The sequence below is a fragment of the Aythya fuligula genome, chromosome 22 (assembly GCF_009819795.1).
Source record: "Aythya fuligula isolate bAytFul2 chromosome 22, bAytFul2.pri, whole genome shotgun sequence".
NCBI classification, from domain to species: domain Eukaryota; kingdom Metazoa; phylum Chordata; class Aves; order Anseriformes; family Anatidae; genus Aythya; species Aythya fuligula.
Window position 1 is genome coordinate 6,212,773 of NC_045580.1, and position 17,915 is coordinate 6,230,687.

Here is a 17,915-nt window from a genome sequence, read left to right on the forward strand (position 1 = left end):
GCAATCACCGCGGTGCAGCCTGGGCGAGTGGCTCACCCTCCCGTCCCGGGGATGGAAGTTTATGAGGCTGTGGCCCACATCAGAGTTATTGTGCTGTGGTAAATTTATTGGTACTATCTCACCTCATTAAATACTTAAATAGACCTGACAAGACAGAAAAATGGGGCTTTTTTAAAAAAACGAACAGGAAGCTGGCGTTCACATGTTTTGAGTCACCTTTAAGGCAACAGCACTTCAGGGAAGGACGGGGCTCAGGAGCGAGCCATGGGATGTTTTACAGCCTGGAGCTCACTGCCCAAAAGCCCTGTCCCTAGAGGAAAGGCTCTGGCATTCGCTCCTGACAGCCCCCCAGAGCAGCACACATCATTTCTACCAAAAGGTTGGCACAAGGAAAGGCAGGACCCAGTGCACTGAACTCCTCTTGGTGCGAGCTGAGCTTTTCCCCTGCACACAGCCCACAGCAGCCACTGCCAGCATCCAGCCCTGCATGCTGCAGCCCTACCAGGTGGCTGAGACCTTCGTGGGGATTATTTAAAGCCTTCATTTGTTCTGTACTCTTAACCTTCACTACAATTACCTGCCTGCTTTACTCCAGAGCCTTTTCTCTGCTTTGCTGGCACAGAGATGGGGCTGCTCAGAGCACCCTGCTGCAGCCGAGGGCTGGGGCGGGCAGCGCTTCCCTCCTGCTCCAAACAGACGGAGCACTGCACTTAATTTTGATTTAGTGGGACAGCTACAGTATAATGGCTGCAGGAGACCATTATCCCGTGACAATGTTCTGTTCCATTGTTATTGCTTCATTAATTAAGTACCAATTGACTATTAATTGCAGGAGATATTTATTATGGGAGAGAATCAGTTACCAAGCAGTTAAAGGTCAATAAGAGGTTCAGCCCATCGGTTGGTGTTTATCCACACTCTACACCTACACGCTGTGTTCAGAGAAATGTCTTTGGAAAGGAGTGCACACACAGGGGACAGCATTGTGCTGTGGCTGTAGCAGCCATCCCCAGGCTCGTGTTTGAGCCCTTGTGCTCTCTGAGCGCTTGGGCTTCTGAAAAATCAGGCCCTTAAAGTGTGCAAATAGAGATTGCCAGATGAAAGGGGCAGGTATTGACTAGTCATTATTTCGTCAGTTCAGGATTATTATACATAGGGAGGGAAAGATCACCACCGGCAGATCTCCCCCCGTGCTCCTCCCTCAGGACACCCACATTTAGCTGGAAAGAATTACCGGCCCGACATGACGGGGCAGGAGCAGGGGCAGATTAAGTGACTTGCCCAAATCCTACAAAACCTGCAGCTGGAGGGAGTAATGAACTCAGAGTTGTGTTTCCCCAGACGGTGCTCAGCCCACCAGAGTCTCTTAAGAAAAAGATGCGCCTGAAATCTTGGAAGTGAATTGTCACAGAAGTATTTTTATTCGCCTTTGGAGACCCATCACTCACTCAGGCAGGCTTGTGCAGCATCCTTCCCGATTCCAGCAAGGCACGTACAGGGGAAATGCCATAGTTCAGCAAGTTGTCCCCCACGAACGCAGACAACATTGTCACAGACAAAACATCTCCGAATTTAAGTGACAGGCCATGCAAATTTCAGCTAATTGATATTAGGTCTCGTTTCCCTCTTTAGGTTGCTCTCAGCCTTTAAAATGTGCTTTAAAGTGACTCTAGGCTAATGTGCTTCAAACCTGAAAGGAGATTTGGTTAGGAATAGACTGCTTTTCCCACAGAAGAGCTCCACTCTTACAATGACAGAGATTATCTGAAGAGACCTTCGCTCTCATTTAACAAATTAAATGACTAGATTTTCAGGAGTTCAGCATCTGAAGTACTACACTGTTTTTGAAAAATCTGGCTGTAAATGTCATCATGCTGGGCCCTTTAGAAAAATCTGACTGCAGTAATGGTTGGGAACTTTTGAAACCCAAATCCTCTGAGCCGTTGAAGTACTGACCCTAAATCGATCCTATTCAGAACCAGACACCCATCTTTGGATGTGGAATTTACTCTCTACCTTCATTTCTATTTCAAGTGAAGGCATTATAAAAGGAGGAAAATAATCAAAGGGCTGAGCATCCCTTCCCTCTTCATTTCCGATCCCGCAGTGCTGAGCACACCACACCCGACCAGCTCCAGCCCCAGCACCCTGCTTTTCCTTTCTGGTCTCTCCCCTGGCCCAGCATCTCTCATCCTTCCCGGGACAGCTCTAACGGAGGTGGACCGAGGCTGTTACACACTGTTTATTAACACTGCTGTCTTCCCTGCATAAATTCAGTGCACCGAAACAGATGGCATTTCTTTTAGCGAAGCCAAAGCTTCCCTAGGAACGAGCTAAGTAATCTTCATATGATTTTTCCCCCTTTCAGAAAGGGGGTGGAAGCAGGTCTGTAAGGGGAATAAGGCACCTTGATTTAGCTCCTCTCCAGCTGCGCTACACCCCAGGAGCCCTGTCTGCTCAGTCAACTGACAAGAACAAGTCATTAGGGCCATCAGCACAGCAAAAGCAATACAGCTGCAGAGGGGAGAGCTGGAGTGTTATTACATCACACAGGATGTATGGATCACACAGGATCATAAGGATTACGATCCTTAATACTACACCAGCTCAGTCGGACTCAGGAACAGGTATTGCTGGCAGCAGAGAGGCCAGAAGCAAAATAAATAAATAAAATCACAGGATAAAAGCAGAAGAGACCAGCCTGACAGATTCCAGCTAGAGCTGATAGCCTGGCTTCAAATTCTACACTTGCTGGGGAGGCGGCGAGGTCTTTTGGGCAGGGACAAGCTTCTGGCTGGAGGTGACGATGCCTGGTGCAGGAGCCTTGCCCTGCTGCCCCTCTCCCTACCCTGGACAGGGGCAGACAAGGGCCAGGTGCTCCCTTTCCAGGAGCAAAACACAAGAACACGAGGCAGCAGCAACCCAAAACCCAAGCCCACCCTGGGTGCTGAACAGGCTTTGCTTCTTTGTTTCGCTACAGCTGCTGAACTTCCCGCTTGAAGCAGCTCAAGTTTCGGATTGCTCACTTCTGCCTTCTTGGAGTTTACTATTATTATCTCTTTATTTTGCAAACTTCTCACATGCCTGTAGCCCAGACCCAGGAAACAGCTGAACAAGGCAGCTGATGAGGCAGGGTACAAAGAAAATGCAGTCATTTAGGAGAGCGGAGGCCTCGCATCTGTTCCTGGCTGTGCTGGCGACCTGATGGATAATCTCCGGCATGACACCTCCCTCCTGGTGCCTCACTTGCACCCTTGTAAAAGAGGCAGAGAACCAAAATACGGTGACACTGCTCCTGTTGTGACAGCTCTACCCACACCCTCCCTGCCAAGCAGTAAAGGGGGAGCAGAGATGGGCATCCGGTACCCATGGGACATCACCAGCCAGCAGGGAGGAGGAAAATGCCATGGCTCTCCCCCTGCAAGCACTGCGTCCATCATGGCACAGAGCCTTCCCTTTCAGGGCTTTCACACCCCCAAATCCCTCTTCATGAGACTGAAGTGCATGACACCACACCACGATTACACCCGAGTGCACAAAGCCGGCTTTAAAGGCATAAATTTAATATGCGGAGAATGAGTTCTTTAAAAAGTGCCCTAAAAAGCAGCTACACACTGCAGGAAAAAGGGGAGTTTCATGTATTGAACAATAATAGCAAGATATTATCAATGTAGGGCTCTGATTGTGCCATATAAAAAATAAAATACACACTGGTTAATCAAAGAACTACAGACACTTTTAAGTAATCCCAACTCTGGCTTTGCATACTCCATATACTGCCAGCAGCACTCCTGTCAACCACAAGAGACCATCATATACATCAAAAATTCTCCTTTAAATTTATTTTCTGTAAAGATTGGTCTTTTGAACTGCAGTGGTGGAAGCTTAAGGGTACAAAAATCTGTCTTTTTTGTCTCTCCCTCTTGTGGAGGATGCTGATCTGTGGGGAAAGTGCTGCCACAAGCTTCTGTGTCTTGTCAAGATACCCGTCCTTTTCATGGATCACTTCTCTTATCAGCCACTTGATTAAGACATTAAAAGAAAGAAGGTGAAGGAAGGTTGTGCAGCAGGGAAGAGGCAGCAAGAGGCTTCCTCCTCGGCGAAGGCTGTGTACAGCCGCCTGCTTTCCTGCATGGGGCCAGCAGATTCGGGAGCAGAAGCAGTGCCCAGGTCCCAGGCTCACCCTGCCTGCAGAGGATGCTCCTCCTGCTGCTCCTCAGCAGCCCAGGGAGAAATCAAGCACAACTGCAGGTGGTCTCTTGGGGAGCAAGATCCCCTGGTGGCCAGCACAGGCTGGAAAAGCAGATCTGTGGTTTGGAGAAGCAGAAAGCCCTCAGACTGGACGAGCTGAGAGGCAAAGCTGAACGATCACATCCAGCCCCAGGGACATGCACCAGCCACGGGCAGGTGCCCTCTGCGTGGGGGTGGCATCTACCCGTGACTGCTAGATGGCTCCCTGGGCATCCATTTCTCATCGCTCCCTTCCTAGGAGGGAAATTCATCACAAGTTGGGTAAAGGCAGAGCTCAGGAAGGGACAGGCACCCTGGCTGAGAACAGGAGCCCCATGCTCCTGCCTCAAAGGTCTGAGAGCTGCCTGAAGCCAAGCAACCCCCACTGGAGGGGAAAAGCTGCAGCTTCCCCCACAGGACAGAGCCGGGCTGTCCATGGGATCATCATGTCCTTGGAAGGGACCTATTGAACCCCATTTGCTACTCCAATTTCCACTGCAGCTGCACTGCCTTGCAGAAGTAGGACTGCAACTGAATTAGCAGCTACAGTAATAAACCAGTTCTGGTGTATTATAATGTCAAAGGGGGATTTATGGTTTTATAGGCTAAAAATGTCAAAAATAGTTATGGCCTTAAGGCAACAATATGGTTGGCTGGAAGTCCTGGGGTTTTTGAGGGACTGGAGCTCAGATGTGTGAACTCCTATCGGAGATAAAAGTGGAACATCACTGCCTCAACTTCCCTGAAACTCTGCTTTATATTCAGTGATCTTTACGTTGTCAAAGAACTTCATAAAAGTTAAATTAAATACTTACACTTCCCTTGTGAGGCATCAAAGCATTAGTTATTGTACGAGTGGGGAAACAAGAAAATGAGGCACAGTCGAGACCAGAATCCAGAGGTGTGTTTAAGAACGTGCACTAACACATACACACTGTAAACAGCTAGTGAGGCTTTATCTGTGAGGCTTTAATGTGCTGTACAAAGCCTTAAGCACACTAAATAACTACTTGATCCCAGGGTGTGTTACCAAAGGCATTCTAAAAAAAAAAAATATTTTAACTTTTTTGTGCAGAACATGTTTAGTCTGGACACACAAAGAGATGAAGCAATTTTCTTTTACAATAACTTGAAGGTAAAGGAAAGATTGCAGAACCATCAGGCCTCCTGCCTGTTCAAAGCCGCCCAGGCACCAACAAGAAAAACAAGCCAGCCAGGAAAGCAGCAATGGCTATACCCGGGGGGAAGTCCATTCTGAAAAATTAACGTCCAGAGCCAAGGCAGGCTTTCTAGGTCAAAGTGTAGGGCTAGTATTAGGCAACATCCAGCAGCAACACCCAGAGCAAACTACCACAGTCCGACCGTGAATTAGACCACAGAAAATGAAGCCTGTAACACTCCCTTGTTTCTCAGCTCCCAGTGGAAGGTGCGGGAGAAGATTAAGAAGTTGGTTCAGTTTATTAAAATCTAAGATCAAATTCCCAGTAGATGATCCAGACTCCCTAGTGTAACAAGTGCATTAAGGGAGAGAGAAAGCACATCCTGACAAATGTATTTACAGCCTTTAATAATTCATACTTGCATATGCAGCCCCCAATAGAGAGCAGTCCCTCGGAAATCACAAGCCTTTCTGATTGCACAGACTCAGCTAATGTCTTCATAAAAGGTTCTCAACCAGACCTTTTCTCAGTATCAACTGCAGCAAAGAAAAACTAATAGCTCCAGCTGGTACTCATTGAAAAGTCACTTAATATTTCACCATGCAAGGAGCTATGCTTAATGCGACACATTGTTTTTCCCTAAGCAGTTGGAAAACCCCTTGACATCATATTAATAATGTCAAGTTTTATTGGCTCTCTGATTTGAAATGATATTAAACTTTTCAGACTGTCTCAACTGAAGTAGGAAGCTGTTAAGATGTGGACAGTTTGGATAACTGGAAAAATAATAGGTCTTGTCAGACATTTCTTCAAGACTGTGGAGGAATGATGTGGAAAAAAAAACACACACCAAGGAATGAGGCATTTATCCTTTATGCTAGCTTCATAGGAGATGTGCTTTCTGTGGACGAATGCTGAATTTGCAAGGAAGATGCCTAATCTCTGGCCATGATAATACAAGTCATTTGCATAGCAGTTGTAATGCAAGCAACAGGTGGGTGTAGTGAAGAAAATGCCTTTGCTTTTAAGCTCTACAACTGATACAAAACAAGCTGAGAAGTAGGTTATATACAGCAGTAGATCAACAAGCCTGCCAGTGCTGCAGTCCACTGAGCACAAGCATTTCCCTTCTGGCCACAGACACACATGCACCGCTGCTGGAATGTCCTTTTATTCACCTTATATGCATGCAATTTATTTATGCAATCTCGTTCCCTAACATGAAGGTACATACACAGGAAGTAATTCAGTGTAACTGTATGTGGAAAAAGTCAATTAAGTTTATGAAAAACTAGAAAGTCATGTGTCATTTTCATATGCATCCTTTCCACTTTCCTGCTGTCAAACAACTCTTCATTACCAGTTTTTTCTGGACCGTTGGCTTAAAGAAACACAGTTTTGACAACCAAATACTGCTCAATACATCCAAAGGATGATATTTTAAATTACACCTTTTGTTTTGCATGACATGAAATGGTCATATTGTGACTCAGCTTATCCAGAGGTTCAGGCAGCCCCTCCCTGGGTTCAGTGTATAGCTCTGGAGCTGATGGAATTTACTTTGCTCCATTGAGACAGCGCAGAACTTGCTATTGCTGCCCTGTGCCAAACAGCAAGTGCATCCACTCTGAACAGCATCCATGAATTCAGGCTGTGTACATGCCCAGTAAGCCTACTTGGGGTATAAATTGTTCTAAGACCATACAGGTAAGCCTGCTCTTCCAAAAGCAAGTCCCCAAATCCCTTCAGTGAAGCCCAGGTCACATTCAGAACTAGCCCCACTACAAAGACCGTCTAATAACATCAGCTTGTCCTTTTTGCCAAGCGGATAATTTATCTTTAAAAGGACTTACCCAAAAAATATCACAATTAGACTTCAGAAATCCAGAAATTCCTTCTATTCTTGAGATGTTTCCCCAGTACCGCACCTCCTCTGCCTGTAGCTCGGTGAGTATCTCCTATTCACAGGGAGCTCCTTAAGTGGCTGCACCTCCCACACCCTCCCTAGAACCCTGCTCTTCATCCCCCCTCACATCTGTGCTCCAGACAAGCAGCCCTGGTACACCTGGGCATCCTGTACACAGGAGCCCTGATCCCAAGGTGCCCCTTGTTTGGCCGTCCCCTGCCTGGAGAAGCTCTGCAGTTAGCCATTTGACAAGGCAGCTTCGCCTTTCAATTCTTTCCCACAACTGTGTTCTAAATCTCCTTGTGATCATGGTTTTCCACTTTAACAGGTGAATAGACCCATTCTTGCTGACAGAATAGCCAAGAAGGAAACTCCAGCTCTATCTGGGTAATTTACAGGATGAGCTTAGCGTCCCTCATGCAGATTCAGGCCTTTACTCTGTCAGATTTTATCAATTAGCAATTAACAGTATAATGGACATCTCTTAAAAACCTCTTTTGAATTATGTCTATTTAAAAACCCTGAGCACTTTGCCTGCCGATGTGCTGACACTGCTGCCTTTCACCCTGCCACTTTACCCCTTTGTTTCCCTGCAACCCTCCCCACTGCTGCCTGCCTTCCTCTTCTGGTGGCACGTGCAACCAGATTCATCAAGGGTCCATATAAAATGATGCCAATATCCCGCACAAATTTGCTGTAGTTGCTTCAGCACAAAGCTCACAGGGTGTAACAGTGCATCGGGAACAAGAACCGGTGGTAAAAGAGCGAGAGGGACCAGCAGCATGTGGGTCTGAACACATCAGGTAGCAGTAAATTGCAACAGCAGAGGACAATAGCAGGTGGTACTGAAAAATCAGGTTGCTATTCTTAAGCTATATACAGGAGGGAGGCAAACCTACTGTTTCCACTCTGATTTTCAGGGCTGATAAGACCAGCAGCAACCTAAGATCCAAGATTACCTATGGCATGCCATATATCATGCATCATCCTGTTAATTTGAATGCACCATGGACTGCAGCGTCTTCAGGTTTATATATAGTCCCAGACTATTGTTAGAAAATTTATACAGCCACATTCACAAGCAGTGTGCTGCTCCAGAAAATTAAACAAACTCAAGCTCAGTGGGAGAGTTATAAATAAGCAACTCGCCCACTCAAGAGGTTGATCCTGCTCTTCTTTTAGGCAACAAGCATATGGAACTCCTCTAGCTTTTCCCATGCAGGATTTTAACAGGAGGATTACACAGCTCCATCCCTCAGCTCTCTCCATGGACAGAGGCTGGGTGTAGTTACCACTGGGAAGAGGGGCTCAAGCAGGCAGTAAACTGCAGCCTCACGTATCCCTCAATTCCCCGGCTATGGCAGACCAGGGTATTAGCTGGCTATCTGATGCTGTTGGCATGTGAGATTAAAGTCAGCCCAGCCCCGAGGCATGCTCCAAACCCAGCGCCCAGCCCATCTTCAAGAGACAAAGTGTGCAGACCCACCAGCAGCACTGCACGAAAGCAGGAACCTATGGGAAAGCTGAAAGGATTCTTCTGAGTCCGTGTAGGACTGTAACACCATCCAAAACAAGCCCATTAACAGGGAAATTGAGTATATCAGAGTAATACGAGGGAGAAGTGTTATTAAGAGTCTGAGGTTAAGAGAAATTACTGTTATTTAGTTTATTTAAAGCCTATTACATCTTGTTTATTGGGTAAAAGTTAAAAGTTCATATCAGGTTGGATAGCCAGCACTGGAGCAGTGGCAGGGATTTTCATAAGTGGCTCATGAGGTTCAACACCCAAAGGAAAGCACTTCCAGTGCTGTTTTTAGAAAGTAGTTAGCACGCAGCTTCCAAAGGTCAGGCTTTGTTCAAATAGCTCAGTTTCAGACATGGGGCTTGACACCATTAATCTCTTTGGGAAATCTTGACCTGCAGTTCTAAATGAATCACTCAGCCTAACTTCCATATTTGTGATTATTGGCATATTCAAACCTACCTATTTGTTCCATTAAACCAGACAAACAAACATTTTTAGTTACAGACATAAGGTTTTATGCTTACAAATAACCACACGTACCAAGCTATGCATGCAAAGTGGTGAAGCTGATTTATGAAAGCATCATCTGAAATTAAACTAAGTGCAAATGAAAAGAATTTTGCAAGCGCTCTTCTAAGAGCATGAAAATGTAATAGGGCCTAGGGCTGTTTGGCTTAAGAACTTAATAAAATGCTTGACTTGCTGAATTTTGTTGTATGTGAGCAAGGGGGGATACAAACACCTCTAGGAAGTTCTTACTGGGACTGTGTTGTGTTTTTTTTCCTACCCCAATAGCAATATTAGAAACTGTTCCTAATTATCATTATCCTAAACACCAGCATCTTTGTTGGGGAAATCTTTGCCACGGGCAGGGGGTTTAGAGAGAAAATGGACCATGCCCATATCCCCATCGCAGAAGTTCAGCTGAAGCAGGTGGGCTGCTCAGAGCTCGATTACAAAGCACAGGCAAAATACTAATGCCTAAATCCCAGAGGGCAGCTTCCAGGAAGGGAAGAGGCAGCATAGAGCTCTTCCAAACACTAACACCATTAATATTCTGCCAGCCCTCCCCAGGAGACTCCAGCAGCCCTCAGCTCCACCTGCTCCCAGCACCATCTCATCTCGCCGTGTGGAAGGGTCTCACATCTCCCCGCAGAGCTTCCCCCTGCTCTCTTCTGCAGGCCTCTGACTGAGCCTGGTACACGAGTCAGCGGCACTGGGGGCTCTGTAGGGCTGCCCAACTCCCAGGATCTGCTCTGATGGGACCGGGGTGGTCCTTGCCCAGCACCAGGCCCCCAAGCATCCCCGGAGCGGCCGCAGGCTCCTTGCCGGCTGCGCAGCAGAGGAGCGGCGTCGGTTTCAAGAGCCCCCGACCTTTAATAATCATTTTTGCTGTTATCTGAACACTTCCTAATTCATCCCCTTCTGTCCCTGAAAATCTAAATCCTATTTAAGTTAATGCCCTTCATTTTCATTTATAAAGACAGATACAAAATAATTATTTCCTATCTCTGCTGTTTCCTTATCTTCTGTCCTAATAATTCCTCACTGTCTCTCTTTCATCATCTGTCTTCAGTACAAGAAACTTTTCTGTTAGTTAAAATATTCTGTGTGTTCATTTTCTCTCTCTTTCATATCTCACCGCTTCCCTCTCCGTACCTGCCCTCGCTCCCCCCGCTTCTGGGGCCTGCCAGTGCCTTTCATGCTCACCCTTCACACTGATCTTCACATCTTTCTGGTGTTTGTATTTCGGTTTGCAATTTTATATGCAAATGCCGGCAGGCCACCTCTCCAGTCTCTGCCTTTGATACCCGAGTAGCCCTGCCTGGCTGAAGTGCTTTGCATAAACAGAGGCAAGCTCAAAAGGACGGCTCCGTCCTCACCTCGGATGAAAGCGGCAAAGCAAGCAGTAACAGATGTGTTTCCTGGTGACAATTTGATTAAAAGAAAATAGAGGTGTTTTGTTCAGGAGACCAACCCTGCGAGCGGCAGAAGAAAGAGACCCTGTCCTCCGGCAGGCACAGGCAGCATCTCACTGCAGTGCCCATCAGCCCCGTGCGTGGGGTCAGGCTTCTGCAGCAACCAGCACGAACCATTTGTCCCAGCATCGCCTTCCAAAGTCACCTACATCAGCAGTGACACCAAATGCTGCATTAAGGATACACAGAGTAGTGACTCCTCATCCTATTCATGGTTTCATCAACATTACTGTCATTAGATCATAGCACACTGAGCCCCGGTTTTGATGTGCAGTCCATAAACGCAGCCATCACCTCACTCAACACTACACTTGTTGAAGTGAATATGCTCCCAGATTTACTTTGATTACAATTATTAACTTTGCTGAAGGCAAATCACAAATGCCAAGAGCTCTGATCACTCCAGGACTCTAAAACGACTCAGTAAAATGCTTCAGCACTAATTTTTGGTAGATATCTCATGAACCACCTTCCTTAAATTGTTTATCCTTGTTACTTACCATCTGATGTTGACACAAATAAAAGCTCATCGGGTGTGCGCACGTCTATATACATTTATTAAATCAGTTTTCTCACTGCACATATTGTCAGCCTTTTGTATAGTCTGTTTGTTCTTTTCTCTGCATAGCGAGTTACTCTTACATTAGCTGAGGAGTGTTTGTGTATTTGCAATCAAAAGGAACAGGACTGTAAGCGTTCAGAAACTGACAGCAGAGCTCCAAGCGTCTGAGATTCCCAAAATGCATTTCTAAAGGCATTTCTTGTGAATGGCTTAAGCTTTGCTCATTCCTTCAGACTACAGAAAATATTGCATTCTCAGAACCATCTCTGGAACTCTCCAAATTCCCAAAAGATGTTAATTTGACTCAAAATCATTTAATCACGGGCAAAACTTTAGCGCCCTCATTGTTCGCAGTAACTGTGTAGCTGTGGGAAGAAAAGAGCTCAGTCTTACACTGTCTAGTACAGAATGATCACATCTGATAAATAACTTTGACTAGTGACTCATCAGCAGCATATGCAGGAAGTATATATTTAAACCTGTGCTGCTTAAACAATTGTTTAAGATGTCAGTTTATCACGCAGACAGTTTTTATTGAAAGAAGAAAGAAAAATATCATTTTTTAAATTAATGAGAGCAGACCTTATCTCGGTTGCTTTTACTACACTGTATTTTGGAAAATATTCTTTTATTGTTCACTGTTGCTTCTTTGTTGGACCCACACGCCAACAGCCAGATTTCAAAAGACTTTTATAAACATTAACCAACAGAACCTCGACGCTGGGAGCTGCAGAAGGAACAAATACAGAAAGATTAATTCACTTGCCCAAAGTTATATTTAATCAAGTTAAACTTGTGAGCAGAATCCAGGTCTCAGCTCCCTTGCTTTAAGGCAAAGCTGCCCAGCTCCAACAGCCCCAGGTTTGCCCCCCCAAACACTGGAGGCTGCTGCCCCCCTGCTGGCACTGCCACTCCCCAGGTCACGGGGAGGCTGCCCCATACTTTGGGAACCCCCCTGCACTCCGGGTGTCCTCTTACAGACTTTGATGTGCTTTATTATCCAAGAAAGAGGTGAGAATCACACCACCACATGGACAGGACAGCTGCTGTGGTTTGCCAGCTTCAGGGAAGACCAAAGAGCTTCGGAGATCAGAGGAAACCCAGGTAAGATGGCAACAAGACACCAGCTGGGGATCGCTACCCATGCAGGGAGCGATTTGGGAGGGAAGAGTCAACTCTTCCACCATATGGGATTTTAAATTAATCCTGTCAGCTCAGCTCAAGGGCCTGCCAGCCTCGCAGACAGCTCGCTGAAAGCTCTTGCTCAGCAGTGAAGGGCAGCAAAGCTCTGGCAGGGGATGCTGCTGGAATCCCACCCGCAGTACTGCACCCGGTCCGACCTCCCAGCACAAAACGGAGACCAAAGGAGCAGGTGGTGTTCAGAGGAGAGGGGAAGAGCTCCTGGGAAACTCGGAGATGAAGAGAGATTTAAGAAGAAAAAAAAAAAAAAAAGAAACTCTGCCTTTGGAGTGGCAACTGATAAGAGGAGACAATAAAAAGAAAATGGATGATCCAGAAGAGGCAGATTGGTACTTCACCACCATCTCATAAGATATGAAAACTGGGGTTTTCAATGAAGGTAGGCAGTAGGAAAGCCCAAGCTGATAAAAAGAAATTGTTTTCCACCCTGTAATGAAGTTGGGGAGCTTACTGTCACAGGAAATAAGGACAAAGGCTTAGCGGGACTACAGAAGGGACCGCGTGCTCACGCAGCTATCGGAGCATCCAGGCTCATTGGAACACAGGGGAATGAGAAATGTCCTTGTAGCCTGGGGCTGGCCCTGATCGAAATACTCTTCGGGACCTGCACACCTCCCATGGGCAGAGGGATGCTGGTGGCAGGATCCGGCCGCAGGGGCCGGAGCAGCAGCGGCTGGGCAAGGGGCGCCTGCCTTGAGTTGGGAACATCGCTGCCAGGCTGCAGCGAGGGCTTGAGGATATTTACTAAATACCAATTACAAAGCCCAACACCCATCTAAAACAAACACAACTGAGGAGAAAAGCCAGTCTAGGAACGCAGCCAGGAGAAAGTTTGGGGAAGATCCTCACGGCCAAGACGTGAGCCTTGCCAGACCGGCAAATCCCTGTTCTTAGTTTCTGTGTCCTTAACAATAGGGGCTGAAGTCTGATACAGTTGGCCCAGCCGTGGTGCAGGGGTCTCGCTGCTCAGCTCCAGCTGATAAGATGCGATCTTGTGGCTGATTACCCGAGGTTCACATCCTTGACAGCAATTGCACAGCAGTATCAGCTCGCCGTTTATTTTCTGTAGCAATAAAGGGGCAAAGAAAAGCCCCCGTGTAATATAATCAAGACGGTAAACTGTGCTTTTACTAAAAGTAGGTTTGAAATGGGATATGAAAGGGCAGATCCGAAAGGCAGAAGCAGCTAGAGGAGGTCAGAGACAGCACATTCATCCTAGAGCCTGGAACAAGCTCGCAGAAACACTTCCACACCAGAGTAAGCTGTTTGGAGATGAACACAGTGAGGCACAGAGGAGGGGGCTTCCCCAGGTGGACACCAACATGAATTTCCCAGCACAGCCTGTGCCACGGGAAGCTCAGACACAGAAAAGCCATCCTGTTCCTATCCATCTCGCTCCTCAGGTGGCCGTGCTGCTGCCAAACCAATTCTCCACCACAAGCTCGGGGCAGGCTCGGCTCCTGCTGCAAGTTCCTGCCTCAGCTCTGCCGGGATGATAACGCGCTTTCTGGGCAGGTAGAGAAATAACAAGGGATGTAACTATCTGGAGCTTTGCAGCTTCCTTTCAATGCAAGATTTCCCCGTCTCTTCCCTGCTGGTGTCTGCAGCAGCATGGAAAGCCTCTGAACAAGGTGCCCTATAATCCATCAGAGGTGCTATTGCCCATTCATGCTCCACAGGAGCTCTGTCTCTCCAGTAAATCCCTCAAGCCATCTCCAAATCACCTAATCTCCATCTCCACCACCTCCCTCTTTTCAGTGACCTTTCCCCTGACATACAGTATCTGCAGGCTTCCAGATAACACCCTCACATCCTTATCTGAAAGAGTATTTTAGCTCCTGTCCTGGCATTATGTTCAAGCAGCAGCGAAGACATGCTAAGAAAGCACCAGGAGCGTTCAGGAGACGAAGGCAGCTTTCCAGCTGCTCATCTGAAGCCTCACCAGCACCTTTGGTTTTGCACCAAGAACGGCCACCACATCAAACGGCCACCTACCAAACGCAGCAGATCCAGCTGGCAGAGCCGCACCAACCGGGCACACCAGCTGCAAACAGCAGGGATATCCAAAACAGGTTCCCCTCCTGCCATCCTGAGCATGACCCTTCACTTGGGTACAGGGATTGCTTCCCTCTGCCCCGCATCTCACCCTGCAGCCAGTTCCCACTTGCTGTGGCCCCACACAACCATCCATCCTGCCCCCCTCCTTTCTCCGTGATGGACAGAAAGCTCGCAGCCCTCGGCTCTGACCTCCTTCACAGCCCCTTGCATTGAAGTCCTTTTTCTTCTGCCAGGCAGGGAACAGCAGGCAGAGAAAAGAGAAGCTCAGACGTGAGCTCTGCAGTGAAACAGGCATGCAAGGTCTAGTGAGGGGCAGCCCTGTCCTCCACATACAGCTGCACGCTCTGGCTTTCCAGAAGTGACGTGGAAAGCAGTGGTCTAACCCAGCAATGAGTCTAAACTTGTGGGATCCTGCTGGATTTCTGCTCATGTCAGCAGAGCAGGGAGGCTCCTGGAGTGTCCCAGTTCTCGGCACTTGACAGGCTCCCTCCCGCTCCCCCAGGTAGCCAGGCTGGCTACCTAATGCCACTCAGATGTTCACAAGCTGCTCATCCATTAAAGGTGAAACTCCAGTGATTTCTAAATAATATGAATTCATGGAATTCCCAGCTCTCTTATAACCTGCCTTTTATTTTTAACAATAAAGAGCTTCCCCCAGAAGTTTCCCAAGGTAAACAGACACCATAAAAGAGACAGATGTTGGTTGTGCAGCACTAACGAGGAACGCCAGTATTACACAGGGTGGCTGGGGCACAGAGGTGAGGTCTTATTACTCCACTGAGAGGAGATGGGGGGGGCACAAAGGCACGGTGCTCAGCAGCGAGGTTACTCAGGGGCTGCACACCACCTCCGTGTGCTGCTTCAGCCTCGCCTCTCCGTGGCTAATGAATGTTACAAAAGGGGAGGGAGGCAGCAGAGGCTGGAGGGAAATGGAGCAGAAATGCAAGGCTGCCATCTCGGATATCATCTTCCTCTCTCCAGACAGGCTGGCACAGAAGCGATGGGAGAGCAGCACCCGCAGCAGCGGGGGCTTGGCTGGAGCAGAGGGCGCAGGGAGAGCGGCCCCACGGGACAGGGGCCAGGCATAGCGGGGGCACCCGGCACCCAGGGAAGCTGCTATGGGAATGGCTTGTGCTGGAGCATGAGGAATTGAATCATGGCAGAAGCTTGGAAGGATGAATCCTCCTGTGCAGCTCGCTAGGTTGTTCCCAGGGAAGAAGCCTGCAGGCAGATTCAACTTCAGAAATGGGGGCCGGAGTGGGCACGGATAAGGGACATGTCCCAGAATCAAAGCTGTGCACACACACAGCACCACGTGCAGAGGAATCTGTGTTCAGCAAAGAGGTGCACTTGTCTCTGGAAAGCAGCAAATGACCCTGGCTGTGCTGAACGCTCTGCTTATTTACCCGCCACAAGGGAGGGGGAAGCAACTCTCATCCCATTCCAGTCATCAGCTCCCTGCTCTCGCACCACCATGCTCGGTGCTGCACATGGGCAGCTCTGCCCTGAACACTTCAGCATAAAGCAACCAATTCTTAGAGCTGAGGTGCTGCAGCCAAGGGAGACTACATGATCAGCTGAGGGTTGCATGGGGAGCCCAACCTCATCCTACCCACACAACCCCTTCTGCTCTCCCCAGTGCCTCGCCGGCAGTGCTCCCAGTGGCGCAGCAGCTCTGCACTCCGGGCATGGCTTCCCGACAGGCAATCACATCTTAGAGGCTCTGGCATTTTCTTAGAACACCTCAAATTGCTTTTTTTACACCTCACTGCTCAGTGCCAACCCCAATTCATGTTATTTGTGCATTTGCTTACAGAACATTATCTGATCAGTCACCCTGTAAGAGGCTGGGGAAGAGTCTTCAGCTTCTCCTTGTCACTGAAGCAGGTCGGGCACAAAGGAATCGGTGCAAATATTTTGTAAAACAAACCTCCCCCCAGTGCACCGGCTGCTGAGCACATGGGAAAGCTCTCGCTAGGGTCCTGAGCATGGGTTGACGTGGCCCAAGAGACAGCACCTGGTTCTGAATACCTGCCTGCCCAGTTGCCTGCTCTGGAGCCAAGCTGTGTCCTTTTAATGGCAACAAATAGAGGAGAAAGAGTATTTGGCACATTTACATATATTCCCTCTGCTGGCAGAAGCTGGAAAAGGCAACACCCAAAACTCATGAAGATGCTGGAGCTGCAAAATACACCTTTACACATCCATCCTTTCAGGTACATCTCCAACAGTGCTGCATGTAACTGCACGTCGGTGGCCCTCTGGTAAGGGGCCATGGAGGCACTGCCAGCCCTGCAGACAAAGCAGCTCCGTTTCTTCTCTCCAGGGAAAACAGAAGAGGCTAAGCCACTTAGCCTTGCAAACTCCAGCCACCAAGAGCGTACAAAATACTAGTGCAGCATGGTAACACAGAGGTAGCATGACTGCCCTCAGGCTAGGCAGCCCTTCACAGCAGCTGCATCAAACCAGAGCTGCCGCCTATTTCAACAGGAACCCTTGTTTGAAAAAAGGTGCAAAAAAAATGTTACAATTAATAATTTTATATTAGCCCATCCTTCCAAGCTGTTCTTTCCTAACCATCTGCATGTCCTGAAATGTGAGGTTTTAGTCATAAATGCCAGGCCTCGTTTTGGAAATTTATAAGCTGTTTTGCTTCCATTACCTGAACAGCTTCCAGATACTATATACAGGCATTGTAATCATCTGAGTTCCACCATGAAATGGCACGATAAACTTTACAAACGCATAGCTTCTGCGCAGCAGACGCTCAGTATTCCATAGTTCCAAAGAATTTCCTCCTTCCTTTGACAGAAGCCAGGTATCCCACAAGTAAAAAACGGGAGTCCATCTGCTCAAGCATATAAGGGCACAGACCTTTCAGCAGTAACATATTAGAAGCTGTACTCAAGAAAGGCGACATATTTCAACTTCCATATTGCAGCCACAACCCCTGATGCACCATCAATTAAGAGCAGCAATAATTACAAATGGAAAACTGCAGACCTCAGAGCAGATAATGTGTTTCCATTAGATTAAGTAGTCATAGAAATCAAAAATAAAACCTATACTTCGGCTAATTAAGCCCACTCACCATCTGATTAAGACGTGTTGTGATACTATGGAAAAGTACCAAAGAGCTATTGTAAGTAAACCAACACAACTGGGTATTAATATTATATTCCTTGTCAGAAAGGATAATTGATCTGCCTAGAGGTTAACCAAGATAATTACTGCAGGTTGACAATATTGTCAATGTTAAACCTCTTGCTCCGTGCAGCAGCATCAGGGATAAGAG